Below are 15,440 nucleotides of genomic sequence, written 5' to 3'. Positions count from 1 at the left end.
AAGTGCTTTTCTGAGAACTGTCTGCAGTGAGTATGGTGCTGGGGGTGCATGGTGGGGTTGGGGTCCATGGGTGGCTGTCCAGGTGGGCTACAGTAGGGAGTGAAGGAGGAGGTGGTCGGCCAGTGCCTCTTGCACCCGGTGCCCTGGCCCTCATTGGTGGGTGAATGGCTCGTCCAGCACCTCAGTGGAAAGGGAGGAGGATGGGGGGCTGCCATGATCATTGCCACGACAGCTGACACTCCCAGTGCTAGGAGTCCTTTGCCCACTGTGCCTCCTCTGCCCAGGCTTTGCAAAGCAGATCCTCCTGGGCCTAACAGATGTTTTACAGCATGCAGACTACAACAATGACCTTGGGCATGTTGGCCTTGGCAACCTCGAGGTGGGCAGTGAGGGTGCACCAGTGTCCCTTCAGGCAGCTGAAGGTGCACTCCACAGGGGAAAGGCTTAGTCCAGGCACCAGTTGACAAGTGCCTGGGGGGAGGTCCAGCTGGCCAGTGTCTGGCTGCATGGGTCAGGGGAGGAGCAGGTAGGCGGCATCCCTCATGAGGAGGGACAAGACTACCACTGCTCCCAGCTGGAGGTCTGGCATCCCTGGCATGAAGCTCCCACTCTTCACCTGGGCTGGCAGGACAGAGTTATGGAACACGTGGGCATTGTGGGCACTGCTGGCCCAGCTGGCACTCACATTGGTAAAGATGCCATGGTGGCCAACGATGGCCTGGAGCATGCTGGAGCCCCACCAGCTGTAGTAGTTGTAGTCACCACAGGGCGAGCAGGTGACAGGGATGTGGGTCCTGTCCAGGGCCCCAATGTATTGGGGGAAGTCCAGTGCACAGAACCCTGCCACCACCTCCCAGGAGCTGTGCACCCAGAGCACGGTGTGCCCCAGCACATCCTGGAGGGCACCGTACACCTCCAGGATGGCCTCCCTAGCAGTCACTTTGCCTATGCCAAAGAGGTGGCTGATGTAGCAGAGGCTGGTGGGCATGGCCATCTTGAGCAGGGCAGGGCAGTTGGGTGTCCGTGGGGAGGGGTGGCAGTGCTTGACAGTGGCCTGCCTCTCCAGGTGTGGGCAGAGCTGCTCAAGTAGCTCCTGGAAGGTGGCCCAGGTCTTCCAAAAGGACTCCAGCCACTGCTCGTCATCCCAGGTGGTCTGGACGTCAGGCAGCCACCAGTCCTGGCTGACCCACAGGCAGTGGGGCTAGAGGCCCAGAAGTGTGTGTATGGCCCCAGTGGTTGTGTCCAGGAGTGTGTCGTCGGTGTCCCTGCTTGGGTCTGGGTGGCAACACAGGGTCAGGGCAGCAGCAGCATGGGGACAGAGGGCCTGAGCGCAGTGAGCCAGGCCAGGTAGCTGTGTAGTGTGGTGGGGGCTGCCAGGGTTGAAACTGTCTATGGCCAGGCAGTGGTCTCTGTGGTAGGTCAGCACAGCAAGTAGGGTGCCAGCAGGAGCCCAGAGTGGTGGTGGACATTGCTGTTGGGGCTTGGGCATAGAGCAGCCATGGCACAGTGGGTGGAGGCTCTGGCAACAGAGCCACAGCATGCTGCCACCACACTCTGCATGCTGTTCCAGGCCAGGAAAGCAGGTGGTCAGGGAGTGGGGCTGCCTTTTAAAGATAGCTACCGGCTGCAGGCAGCTGTGGCCATAGCCTCCAGTTCCCTCTGGCTGGTGCAGGGGGCTGGTGCAGGGCAGGAGGGTGTGGGAGTAGACTGCTCCATAAGCAGCAAATCTTCTCCCGAAGTGTAGATGCCTGCGCAGGATGGGTTTACTCCAGTGTAAATTACCCTGGAGCAAACTCACCCAGAAGAATTTACACATGTAGACACACCCAGAGTTTGGTGCTGAGAATTTGTAAGACTAGTTTTACTTAATTAAACCAGACGATGAATATTTCAAGGGGAGCAAACAAGGACAAAAAATACTGCCTATCTGGAAGGAGCTTTTTTTAAATAGGGAGGCACAAGGAGGCAGAAGGTAGCCTGAGGCTTGGACATGGGACAGTTTAATGAAAAAGGCAATGAATTACCCATTTATTTTTGCTAGATTTTGCTAAAACTTAAAAATATAGGTTTTACCAGGAGTGGCGGGGGGTAGGGTTTTGTCCCCTATAAAAATAGAAACCCTTGACAATCTCCCACTCCTGTGCATAACCACAGGAACACCACCTGGTTTACCTGCAGAGCTACACATGGATTGATCTCTGCTCCCAAGTGTAGACTCAATCATGTACCTGTGTGCAAGGCAAATAAACACTTACAGAAACACTTAGAGCATTTGTCAAGAGCGTCAGACTTGCTGAGCCCAGGGGCAATTTCACACAATGAGAATATTTTCCCTATCCATGTCACCAAAAAAATCTCCCCCAGTGTGAGAAGCTGGAGAGTGGCTTCTCATCTGACAATACTGAAGGGATGGCAGCTGCCAGGGATGGCACACCCTTGAAGTACGGAGGTGAAGTGGGAGGTTCAAAGTTCTGTGAAAACACGACCTACAACCTTTCAGCTATTCCAGTCTCTGGCTCCTCGCGCACAGCCCTGCTGAAGTATCTCTGCCTTGACCTGTACCTGCCTCTTTTGAGAAGTGGCTGCCAATCATGCCACAAGATGCAGTGGATTTGTGATAGTGGCAAACAGAGACAACTGTAAAATGAGTGAGACCTAAAGCCGTTTTCATTTATGATGAAATTCAGGTTTGAAGCCAGGTCTGCTGGGGTGAAAGGCAAGTGCATTAACACTTTGCACCTCCCCCACTTCACCCTCCCCAGGGGAAAGGGAGATTGAAAGGCATCTGCCATTTCTCTTTGGCTCCTATCAGATACAAAATTATTTCTCATTATAGCAAGCAGATTCCACTTTCCTCTTTCACATAAACCTGGTGACTCTGGACTTGACCTAATCCCATGGTTCATCTTGCTAAACACAAGATAAGACTCAGGTTATTACACTGGGAATATTATACTCTTCCTTGGTTGCAAAGCTCCCCCTGAGAACTAATATCTTCCCATTATCCGTCTCCTTTTTAATGTATAAATTTAACCGAGGAACAAAGAACTGTGTGCAAGGTGAGAGCCAGATGGGTTGTGCCAGACATGGCTCTGAGTCCTGCCTGCAAAGCAGCACGTAGTGGGGGCTTCGGAAACTATACACTTAGGCTGGCTGTGTGTTGTGGGCAGAGGAGCAGGAAGGCAGGGAGAAGGGATGAGAAATGTCTTGAGGTAACCTAGACCAGTGGTCTCTACAGTGGGGTGCGCAAGACGATCCACTGGGGTGCAGGAAGAAAATATTAGAACTTCTATTTCTATTTATTTTTATCTAAAAAAAATAAGAAATAAATTAAGCTTTACTAATAATATTTAATATACAGATTGACACTGGCGCCCTCACTCAGTCTGTCAGACGGTCACGTGTCACGTACGGTACGCGAGGTATCCTGAGGGAAGAGTGGGAGTTCCACAACATGGAGAGATTGACAGTGGTGCCCTCAGTGGCACCCCCAATTAATGTACATATATGGGGGGTGCATGCTCAAAAATTTTTTACTGATAGGGGTGCATGATCAAAAAAGTTTGGAGACCACTAACCTAGACCATGTCACCTGGAACACCTGGTTTACCTGCAGAGCTACACATGGATTGATCTCTGCTCCCAAGTGTAGACTCAGTCATGTACCTGAGTCTGATAACCTAGACCATGTCACCTGGGACCAGAGTATCCCTCTCAGGATAGGTCTACACTGTGACAGCAGCATGTCCTAGCAGGGATGTTCCTGAGCATGTCTTGCTGGACTGATCCTGCTTGTTCACTCCAAACCCAGAAGTGTAGCCATGAGCTGAGCTGGCAAAATGTCTCTTTCTGTTTGCTCTTGGTCAAGTCCCACAAGACCTCACCACCATGTCCCGTCTATCCCAACCATTCTTCCCTAGCTCCCTCCAGCCAATTCTCTTTCTCTTCTCCATTCCCAGAGTAGGGCTTGAATGTGACAAGAGTTTTCATTCCCCACCAGCAACCTTTCCTAACTCCAAGGTTTTTACAGATCATCCAGGAACTGGGAGAATCCCTGGGAACAGTGGTGACATGTTTTCTTTAGGGGCTAATCTTGGTTTCTCATGAATGTAGATACCTCTCAGGCATATGGCTGATGCCTTTCCATCTCTGTTCTGATAGTGAACCCCTTGCATTTGTTTTTAATCAAGGGAAGGAAGATCTTGTTAACACTCTGCGTATATGATCCCTGGAAATCTGTCTCTGTTTTTAAGAGGAGGCACCCTCTCCCCTCCAATTTCTCTATGCCAGGTCTATCATCATTAGTAACTATAAACATCGGAGCTGGAACCATTAGGCTGCTGTTCCTATATAAATAATGCTTTTCATATTTAATTTACAAGTGGATGCAGAGCCTCTTTGGGGTGTGCGGGGTTAATTAAGAGCTGAATTAGATGGAGATGCTTCTCCCTGAGGAGACTCAATTAAACTGTTCTGGCAAAAAATAAGAAGTGTCATAATTTCTTCCTAAACAATATTGTTATGCAGGCTGATGTGACCAGCCTGGTTTATAGTGACAGGCTTCCCACCTCTGGTCTTGTTGTATGGGCTTGTGATCCCCAAAATTCTGGGGTGTGCCTGTTTTAGCTTGCTTAACTAGTCACATGTGGCTGGCTAAGTGAGACTCCCATTACATGGAAGGCAAAAGAGAAAGATGGAAGAGAAAGGAGGTATAAGGTAGGTGGAAAAATGATGGGGGGGGAGTAGTAGTAGGAACCATAGCTGCCTGTACACATGCTCGGGGGGGAGTGTTCTAATTAGAGCAGTTCCCAGACAGCTGTTCTAATGAAAATGCTTCATGTGTATTAAGCCCCTGCACATTTAAAAATGGCTCCAGGATGCTTTATTTAAACCTCATTCAATGAGGTTTACCTAAAGCACCCTTGCCATCATTTAAAATCACACAGGACAATGAGGCGATGCTGGAGCATCCAAATTAGAATGTGGAGCAGACTTGATTAATTGAGTCGGCTCCAATGCATTCTAATTAGCACATGAATGAACACGTGTATAGGCAGCCCATATGTTCACATGTTAAGAACAGCTCAGGACACAGCTAGAAAGATGCTGACCTCACCTGTCCTTATGTGGTGGAAACACCTCCTAAGATGAAGATAAAGAAAGCCTGGTGTTTTGATGGTAAATCTCAGCATGTGTTGCCAAGTGATGGTGCTGATTAATGCTTCCTAGTGTACTGGAATGGCTAAGCAGTACCCAGAAAAGCAATTTCCAAAGGTGGTGGCGTAACAGGGCCCGCTTATCCGTGAAGTGAAGCTTCTTGGACCAACATCACCCTGTTCCAGGCTTCTGTTCAGCACCAGTGCATGCTGGGGATTATAGATTGAGGGGAACAGTTGGGAATTGAAGGCTACCACAGCAGGCCTCTGGGATTAGGTCAGGTATATAAATAGCTGCCTTCCTGACTAACAAAGAGCCCCAGGTGCAGCAGGACTAGCTGGCAGACTGTCTAATGAAGAAGTCTAGCAAGATCTGGATGGCTGGGGAAAAAACGAGAGAGAGAAGAAGACTATTTGGGAGAAAGGGTTTTTTTTTATTTAGACTTTGCCATTGCTGGCTTGTGGGGAGATCGTGAGCTCATGGTGACCCAGAAGAAGGAGCCTGGGTAGGCTGGGTTGGTTCACTTGAAGGGGCAGGCAGTTCTAAAGAAGGTCCCTGTGTCAAAGGGCACCTAAGTCCCATAAAGACTGACCTATCCAAACAAATGTCTAATGCCTGGATACACACACATTTCCTTTCAGCTTAACAGTGTGTTTTTGTAATGTACCCCAGCCAGTAGTCCTGAACTGCTCTTCCACCTCAAAAAGATTTAGTGTATTACATTTCTGCTGAATGTGAGCCAACAAGGTGCACCATGGAACTTGTTGAATTTCTGTTTCCCATCAATAGCAATCTAAGCCAATGAGTTTAATGGTGCAAATGACCTTTTCTCTACCTTTCATCCACTTTGGATAGTATCAGATGTCAACCAAAGGTGCGGCTCAACACATCTCATAAGCATTCCCAAAAGCTATTTATGTGCAGCTATCACGCTGGCAATAATCCCTATAAAAGCAAAGGCAATGCAGAAGAAAACTGGTTCTCTCTCCTGTGGCACCCAAAACAGTCAAAACTGTGTATCCCTCTCCTGCCTGGCCAGACCATTCAGAGGAAGAAGTGGTATAAGACCTGAGTTCCTGGCAAGACTGGCCTGACTAATCTGCAAACTGATGAGAGATCCCGCAGTATGAAATCCCATGGTATGGAGATAGATTATTCTCAGTGCTGAGGGACGACAGAACAAGGAGCAATGTCTTGAGTTAGCCTCTCCCTCCATTCATGCTAGAAGGGAGAGACAGGCTGCAATTGGATCTGGACAGGTTACACGGGTGGGCTGATGAAAATAAGATGGGATTCAATACTGACAAGTGCAAGGTACTGTACCTAGGAAGGAAGAACCAGCAGCATACCTACGGGTTGGGGAACTCCCCTCTCATCAGCACAGAGGCAGAAAAGGATCTTGGAATCATTATAAACTCCAAGATGAACATGGGCCACCAATGTGGGATGCAGTCAGGAAGGTTAATCGCACCTTGTCATGCATCCACAGTTGCATCTCGAGCAGGTCCAAGGAGGTGATCCTCCCCCTCTATGCGACACTGGTCAGGTCCCAGCTGGAGTACTGCGTCCAGTTCTGGGCACTGCACTTCAAGAGGGGTGTGGACAACATGGAGAGGGTTCAGAGGAGGGCCACTCGCATGATTGGGGTTAGCAGGGCAGGCCCTACAAGGACAGGCTACAAGACCTGAACCTGTTCAGCCTCCACAAGAGAAGGCTGAGGGGGGATCCAGTGGCCATCTGTAAACTGGCCAAGGGGGAGCAGCAGGCACTGGGAGAGTCCCTGGTCCTTCGAGCACTACTGGGAGTAACAAGTACAACAGCCATAAGTTGACTGAGTGTAGATTCAGGCCAGACATCAGGAGGCACTACTTCATAGTCAGGGCAGCTAGGATCTGGAACCAACTTCCAAGAGAAGTGGTGCACACTCCTACCCTGGGAGTCTTCAAAACGTGGCTAGATAGACACCTTGCTGGGGTCATTTGACCCCAGCATCCTTTCCTGCCCATGGTAGGGGGTCGGACTTCATGATCTGCTCAGGTCCCTTCCAGCCCTACCTACTATGAAACTATGAGTTGCAGCAAGGGAGGTTTAGGTTAGATATTAGGAAAAACTCTCTCACTAGGAGGGTGGTGAAACACTGGAATGGGTTATGCAGAGATGTTGTGGAACCTCCATCCTAGGAGGTTTTTAAGACACAGGTAGACAAAGCCTTGGCTGGGATGATCTAGCTGGGGGTGGTCCTGCTCTGAGCAGGGGGTTAGACTAGATGACCTCCAGAGGTCCCTTCCCACCCTACTTTTCTATAATTCTGTGGCTCCCAATTAAGCCACCATCACCTGGCTCCATCTAACAAATTACTACCACTCTTGGAGTAAGAAGCCCAAGAAACAAAATAGAAGGCAGAACTGTTCATTATTACCTTTGTTTTAATTAAGGGACACCGTCATCCCTTGTTTTTCATTAGCGTGTGTACATGCAACTATGCGTTTGTGCAAACAGCATCATTAGTAATCGCCTAAAAGTAATCATCAAACTGTCATTGAATTAGGCAATAGATATGACTGGGTTAAGCATGGGTATTATTCAAAAGCTGCTGTCGTGTTTGATTTAGCTGTCACCACTGTGTTAAGTCTGTGGAAAAGATTTGCTGTTATTGTGTGAAGAGATGGAAAGATTCTGTCTTATTGTGTGAAGTACAATAATGTATAATGAGTGGGATTTAAGGAGGAAGTATAAAAATGGAGTCACCTAGGGTAGGTGGGGCCAGCCTTTTTGCCAAAAATTAGCCCCACACCATCCCCAAGTGTTACTCCAATTCCTTTCTCATGCCCAATCTGTTGCTCAGCTTTCTGCTCCTTACTGTGTGCTCCCTGACCAAGTTCCTACTCTTCTTTCTGCTTCCTAGCCTGAGCTTCCTGCCTGATCTGATGCTCTGCTTTCTGCTCACTGCTCTATCTGCCACCATGCTGCCTGTTCCCTCCCTGATGCCATATGTAGAGACTGCCCATGCCACTTGTTCCACCTGTGCCACAGGTTAGCCATCCATGACAGGGGATATTTGTAAGACAAACCAATGGACTTAACTTGCCTTAGGAAACTTCCCTTGGCAAAGGTCTGAGGCCAGAAGGGATATTTGTGTCCTATGGACACTCGCACCCTGCAGTTCTTTCTGACCTTCAACAGATTAACCCACAGTATTAACTAGAGCCCAGGCAGGAGCCTTAGATTGGAAAGGCTCTGTCTCCTCCTTAAATTCCCCCCAGAGAAGACAGATACAGTATAACTCCTCATATCAACCTCATAATTTGGTTTGATTACCTGTTATATTAATTTGGTGATTTGATAAATTGAACCTATTGATTTAATCTTAATTATGATCTTAATTTGATTATTGTATTGTTCCATCTTTAATTAGCTTAGTGAAATTGTAGTAAATTAGCTCAGTAATGTACTTGCTTAGGGAGCGCATTTGCTTGGTTGGCCTTTTAATAAATTTATAAAAAATACCCAGAACTGATTTATCCTGTCAACTTGCAACACGAGTCATGAACTCCAAGGGCCCAGGTAACTTCAGGCAATAAATTTGCTACCCACTTGGCTTTGCTTCCAGATTAATATTTCAGTGCCTCTCAGTGGACATAAAGCTGAACCTATCTGCACACAGAATCTGGCCTCTGGTTCCTTTACCTCTGCAGTTAGATGGAAATGGGAAGGCCAGTACAGCAGATTTCTGTCCTTTAGCCTGAGAGCTTTTATTGGCTCTTAAGCAAGGGCAGCAGAGCCCTGCCCCTGCAACAGAACAAATCTAGTAAGCATGCTGCAAAGGTGGCTGCATCCTAAAGAAACAGTTCTGAATATGGCTAGTCAGTGAGTGCAAAACCCAGTTGCTACCCACCTTTTTGCCAAATCACATCTCAAAGTTTTTCAGCTGCTCTGCTGAGTTAGCTGGCTATAGTTATTTGTGAGGCACATCTGCTTGAGACCATGACTGGGAGGGATGCATCAGGCTCTAAAAGGCCTGATCCTCCTGCATCTTTTGATCTTGTTGAAGTCATCTTGTCCTGCTGAGACCATCTGTGGGAAGTTTCCCAGCCTGCATATTTGAGAGGAAGTGGTAGCAATACAAAAGAAACAGCTTGTGTAATGGACTTCCTCTCAATTCCAACCACCAAGGAGATGGTAAGCAAAGAGGAGCCTAAGCCCTTAGCTTAGATGCAGAGGAAAAAAAGCCCTATACCTGCAACAATGAAATGTGATTTCTCCTTATTAAGCCTAACAACCTCACTGTGTCCAGAGAAGTCTCCCCTACAGCCCCCTATCCCCTCACTCAGCCTGCTTATCCCATGTGTGAGAGTTTCTTATTGACTCAGGGTGAGGTTGCATCAATATTTCCACAAGGCATTTGATCAGGAGTCCCACCTGGAGCACATATCAAAGATGCTGACCCCCCCATACAAGGGCTATTGTCCTCTTATCACTTCCATGAGGTTGCACCACCTTCTTATCTCCAAGTCTGGAATTCCACAACACGCTTTGCTCTCTACTTCTGTAGGCACTGCTCCCTTGGCAAAGTGACTGATTTTTTGATATGCACATGTATTGTTATTGGCCATAGGTGTTAGATTACGTGCTCATGCTGTGCACCCTATATCACTGCTGTGTCAGCAGACCATTCAGTATCCTGACTTTATCAATTTCCCTTGCTGCAAGATATACATTATCACCAGATTCCTAGAACCTGTTCACAGTGGTGTGCCATGATGATTTCCATAGCAGGGCCAGGTTTGTGCTTTGATTCTCTTTCTGGTCCACCTCATACTCTACTGAGGATGGAGCCTAATTAGCCATTGAATTTACCACCTAGGCCTGGAGGCCTCAGACCAGAGCAGGTTCAGTTAGCCACTTGGCTGAATCTCACTTAGCCCATTTGGCTCATTTGCCCTACTTTCTACACTGAGAGGGAGATCACCCCTTGCCAGGGTGCTCTTCCACTGCAACAGGCTTCTCCTTCTGCTAGAAGGCAGGCAAAATATGAAAATAAAGTCTCCTCCTCAATCCTGCCCTGGATGGAACAGGAAGGCTGAGGTTGGGAGGTAACTAACACAAGAGAACAGTTCATCGTTGGAGTAAAGGCAATGAAATCAACAGGAACTGTCCAAGCATTACACCTTGGAAATGGAGAGGAGCTCAGATCTGCCTGGATTCTTATAGCTAAGGGCATGACATCTTTGGGCACAGATCTGCTAAGGGACCTGGCTGTCCTGTGCATGAATGGTGTGACCTTCTGTGGACACAGCCTAAGGTGCTATGGACAGCTTTCTACTTTCATTGCTGATTCTTGTGCTCTGGTCTGCTCCTTTCCCTGAGAGGAGAGCAAAAGGATGCTACAAGGAGAAGGGGAAACATCAGGGGAGAATGTCCCTACACTTCAGACCTCCCATGGGGAATAGAGCAGTTGGACCATAGGTGAATCCTGGTCAGTTGGCCAGGCTGCCTTCAGCCTTTGGGCTGAGGTTGGATCCTAATGTGGGGAGCTGCATTGGTTGGTATTACATTCCCAACCCGTAGCCAGGGTACTGTGATTCTGCCAGATTCACTGGGAAAGGCCCAGGACATCCTGGCAGATATCCTGGGAAGGTCTACTCCTCCCAACCAAGTAAGTTTCATACTTAATTAGAGAGAGTTCAAAATTAAGATCGGTGGGTGGAATGAACTGCCAGCCGGGTGCCTAAGTCCCTCCTTACAGGAGAAAGAACCAAAGGAGCCTTTATCCTCCAGCGGTGTGCCCTGCCAAACTAGAGCTCTGCAGGGGCTTCCCTGTGCACATGTTTTACAATAAACAGTATCAGGAGCAGCCTAAGTATCAGCTGAACAATCAGCTGCTTCACTGTGAGCCCTCAAGGGTGACAGATGTCAGAAAGCAGGTCAGTCACCCCTGGGGGAGAGTTTAGAAGACAGGCTACTCTAAGGTGCTGCCAGATTAGGGTCACTTAAACCAAATCCTTGGAGAACTTCTCCTTTTGCTTTCCCATCCAAGGGAGGCTTACTCTTACAAATCCACTGATGGCATGTTTCTGTTTGCCGCTGTCCACAGTGAGAGGGACAGTTGCAGCACAGCAGCCACCAGTCCCTGTCCACATCTCCCCACACCCGTCCGCATCCAGACATGCACTCATTTGCTGTGGCAGTGGAAGAGCAGCCTACAGGCAAAATGGCTGTCAGGAGGAAGAGAAGGAACAGGCTCATTCAAGATTAATCCTATAGAACAGTGAGCTCTGCTGCCAACACTGCCAGGGCAGGGTACCTGAATGCCCCAGAGCTGAGACTCCTAGCTCCAAGGTGCTATTGATGGGGATTTAGTCTTAGTACCAGTCACATTGCTGGGGTAAAAACAAGTGTCTCAGTCAGATTTATATATAGCATGCTGTTTGCACACAGGCAGTCACAGCATGCCAATACATGTGTAACATCCACACTGCATACACGTTGCTCACAAATGCACACACACTATTCACAGTCCCTGTGCTCCCAAATATGCTCTTGTTGCCTACCAACACACCCACCCACATGTCTGCATTGGCTACAAATATGTATGTGCTCGCAGGCTGCATACATGTACACCAGCACAGCAGATCTTATCTCATCCCTTTCACTCATACACAGACCATGGCAAGCATACAGAGTCGGGACTTTTCATATGAGCCGTGGGTGTTTTGCTTGTGACCCTCCTGCATTCTGAGAGCTCTTGCAAGTGTAGGGATATTAATGATGCTGCCTTTTGGTATGCAAACGGAGTGCTCATTACGCCTCTCGCCCCACATCCTCTGAGCTGTTAATTAAAGAGTGTGCAGCAGGCGGAAAATTATCATCGTCGCCTGCAAAATAAACCAACAATGTCTGTGCGCCTGACCCTCCTTCTCCTTGCATGGAGAAAAGTCCCAAACTCTGCCAATCTGTCCAGATTGACAGGCTCAAGCTAGTCTGGAAATGCCCACAGCACTGCAACAGCGGGCAGGCCATTCATGTGGATCCAACACGGGTGTGATCTGCATCACTGGGCAGTAAAACTGCCATGTGTTATCACAGGATGCTATGAAGGTAGCCTACTGGGGCATTCAGTAGCAATGTGTAGGGGGTGCATGGGGGTGCATGCGCACCCCGTGATAACCAGTGTTCCCAGGCAGGGGGGGCAGATGAGAGCAGTGGTGCCCCCCGCTGAGAATGCTGGCTGGGGAGTGGGGCTGCCAGAAGAAGTGATCCCCGTGGTCCCTCTGCAGCTGAACACGCTCACTTGGAAGTGTCAGTGGTGTGCCCAGAGGTGCCAGTGGTGTGCTGCCGCCACTTGCAGGTTGGTGGGATCGGCCATAGACAGACCCCCCTCAGTCGCTGACTGGCCATTGGGGGGAGCCAGTACCCCCCCGACTCAGGAGACACCAGTCGCCCATGGGGGCACCCTTGCAGCCTGCTGTGGCCACTGGTGGGACAGTGAGCCTCTGCTCTCAGCCCCTCAGTTTGCAAAGGAGTCAGTGATGCATTGTTTGCCTTTGCTCCCAGTTTAATCCTCTGGCACCTGGCCCCTGGGCTGCTCAGTAGTATCCTGCTCTGCTCAACTGTTTTTCCATGCCTTGCCAGACATCAGTGCCCATGCACACAGGAACAAGCCCGTTCTGGGCAGTTCAGAGGTAGGGAGTTCCTCCTCCCTTGCCTGGCTCCTCACTGCCATAAGCGGAGACATGACTAAATGGTTCATTTCAAAGCTGACCTTCACAGCGTCTTCAGCTCCTCCTGGGCAGAAGGAAGCCTGGATCCTCTTCATGCCTTTGCAGGGAAAGCAGCTGAGGCTGGGGTGCCCTTGACTGTGAGCTCTGGAGAGTTCCCGCTTCAGAGCTTGCCTGCAGCCCTGAGGCAAGGTTAATTGGGCTGACATGGCAGAAACAGACGGACGTTTCAGCCTTGACAAGTGTGTTGGGGAAGGTAGGGGGCAAGCGAAGCTGGGGATCCAGGGCACATGTACATGAAAATACTTTGATTTTTTACAACAGCAAGTACTGTCTTCCATTTCCTAGGCCTACACGCTCCTCCCCTCCTCAGCTGGCTACATCTCACTGCAGACTGCAGAAAACTGGATTCCTCGGCCCCTCTTATGGCTGCACTCTGCTTTACCATTTTGCTCACAGTACCCCACCATGTGTATGCCTAGTGCCATATCTTTCTCTTCCTGTAGATCTCCAGCTAAATCCCAGTATCTGGCTGGGCCAGACCCTGTGGGCTGCCTCTGCTGCACAGGATACTTAGGAAGACTGGCTCCAAACTGCAAACCACATAGTTGGGTCAGCCCAGTGCCTATAGGCATCCACCAGTACAAATACAATCAAGCGCATGAAGGGGCAAACCTCTATGTGTATAAGCTGGCTCCCCCAGTATAGGGAGCAGAGGGAACAAGGTCTCTGGCATTGTCTAGCAAAGACAGAACCCTGGTGGTCACTGCAAGAACAGGGCATTTCTAGTGAAAAAATGCTAAATTTGGCCTGGAACTGAATCTCCTCAACTCAAGCCCTCCTGGGGCTCTGAGGAGACGTTTGAACCCACGGGTTTCCATCTTTCCCATTGCTCTGCTTTTGCCCTTCTCAACTACATGGGGAAGAGCAAGTGTTCTGGAGCTTCTGCTTTCTGATTACCATTGGGTTCAGCTTGCAGTCTCCTCTGCTGCACATCAAAGAGTGTCCCAAAAACAACATGCTAAGCCTGCCCTGAGGATGGTGTTTCCTTCCCAACATGGGTCTTGCTCTTCAAGTCCTCTCATTTCTCTCTGACAGAATTACCTGATTCATCCCACTCTCCCTGAGAAACAGCTGAAATGCTCCTAGCTGAATAAAACATTTCTTACAGCAGTTGCCTTTTATTCATGTGAGTCCTTCCTAAGCTTTCCCCCAGTCCCCTCTTTCTCCCATTTGCAATTGTACTCTAATAAGATACATGGCAGCTTTCTATAGTTAGTTATTGACTCACCCAGTAACAGGTGCCTACAGCAATTGCTGCAGATCAAAGGGAAGGGTAAGAGCTGGGGCCTGCAATTTCATTTTGATCAAATGCAATGTAGGAACAAATTAACCAGTTAGTGAACTGAGTTGAAGCCTCTTTGACCCACTTTAGCTTTTATGTTTGTTTTAGTTTAAGCCGAGATATTAAATTTCATGTTGAGCAGCTTTCATTGCCTGTTTGCTCCCAGTCGTGACATTTCTCTGCAAAAATGTTCTACAATGAATCTTTAATAGAGGTGAGGCCCCCTGAAACTGTTGGTCCCAGCATGCATTGCTCCGTCTACGAACAGACAGGAAACCTCCATCCTTACAGAAACTGAGGGTGAAAGCTGAAGTCTGGTCCCCCTTATGCCAATTATGTGTGCCTCTTGGGCACGGTGCCAGTGCAGCCTTGGGCTGGGGCTATATTGGGGTTCCTGTGCCACACTAGAGCTATGTCGCTGCATTGCAGGGAGCCCATCTTGAGACGGTGGCAGGACGAAGGCGGCAGGGGACTGTTTGTTTCTCCTCCATGCAGCTTTGAACACTGTCGCGGCTGTTGGAAAACATGGATTAGTGCAAGAACAAGAACCGCCCACTCGCTCCTAGTGCGGAGCTAGTTAGAAATGATAAAAACAGCAGGCGTCCTGTAGACAGCAGCAGGCAGAATGGTTTTTCTCTCTCTCTCTCCCTCTCTCTCTATCCTCCTGGAAGGCAGCAAAAGGAGGGTCTGCTTTATCATCTTTAGCAGTCTTAGAGGAGATAGGCGAGTTTGCAAGCAGGAGAGCCACTCCAAGGCCAGAAGTGGCGTCCAGAGAGCAGCTCCTTTTTTCCAATATAGCGCATGATCATTATCATTCTAAATTCAAGTGAAACCTTAAAAGGTGGCATTTACTGTGGGCCCTCTTTATAAACAAAAGTGTGCGGATGGGTAATGATAGCAAATGAAGCTCCCCCTTGGCCTTATTTATGTAGCTGACCTGTTATATGTGCTGTGTGCACTCTAATTATACAGTGACTGGGGAACGAGATGCGGTCCTTCATCCTTCCCACTCTGACTAGGCTAAGGTTGCTAATATCCCCGAGGAGAGCTGGAGAGACTTGTTCATAGCTCTTGCCTGCACAGCTTGTAGCTTAGCAGGATAGAGGAACCCTTGGTAGCAGGGCCGGCTCATAACAATCCCCTTGTTGAGCTGCGCGTGAGCAGAGCATGTGGTTGGAGAGAGCTGGCTCCCACTGAGCCAAGCTCCAGTCTGCCTCTCT

This window comes from Crocodylus siamensis, chromosome 2 (genome assembly GCF_052110815.1).
Source record: "Crocodylus siamensis isolate JL-2025a chromosome 2, ASM5211081v1, whole genome shotgun sequence".
Classification (NCBI taxonomy): domain Eukaryota; kingdom Metazoa; phylum Chordata; order Crocodylia; family Crocodylidae; genus Crocodylus; species Crocodylus siamensis.
The sequence above is the reverse complement of the archived record's forward strand: the minus strand, read 5'-3'. Positions refer to the sequence as shown.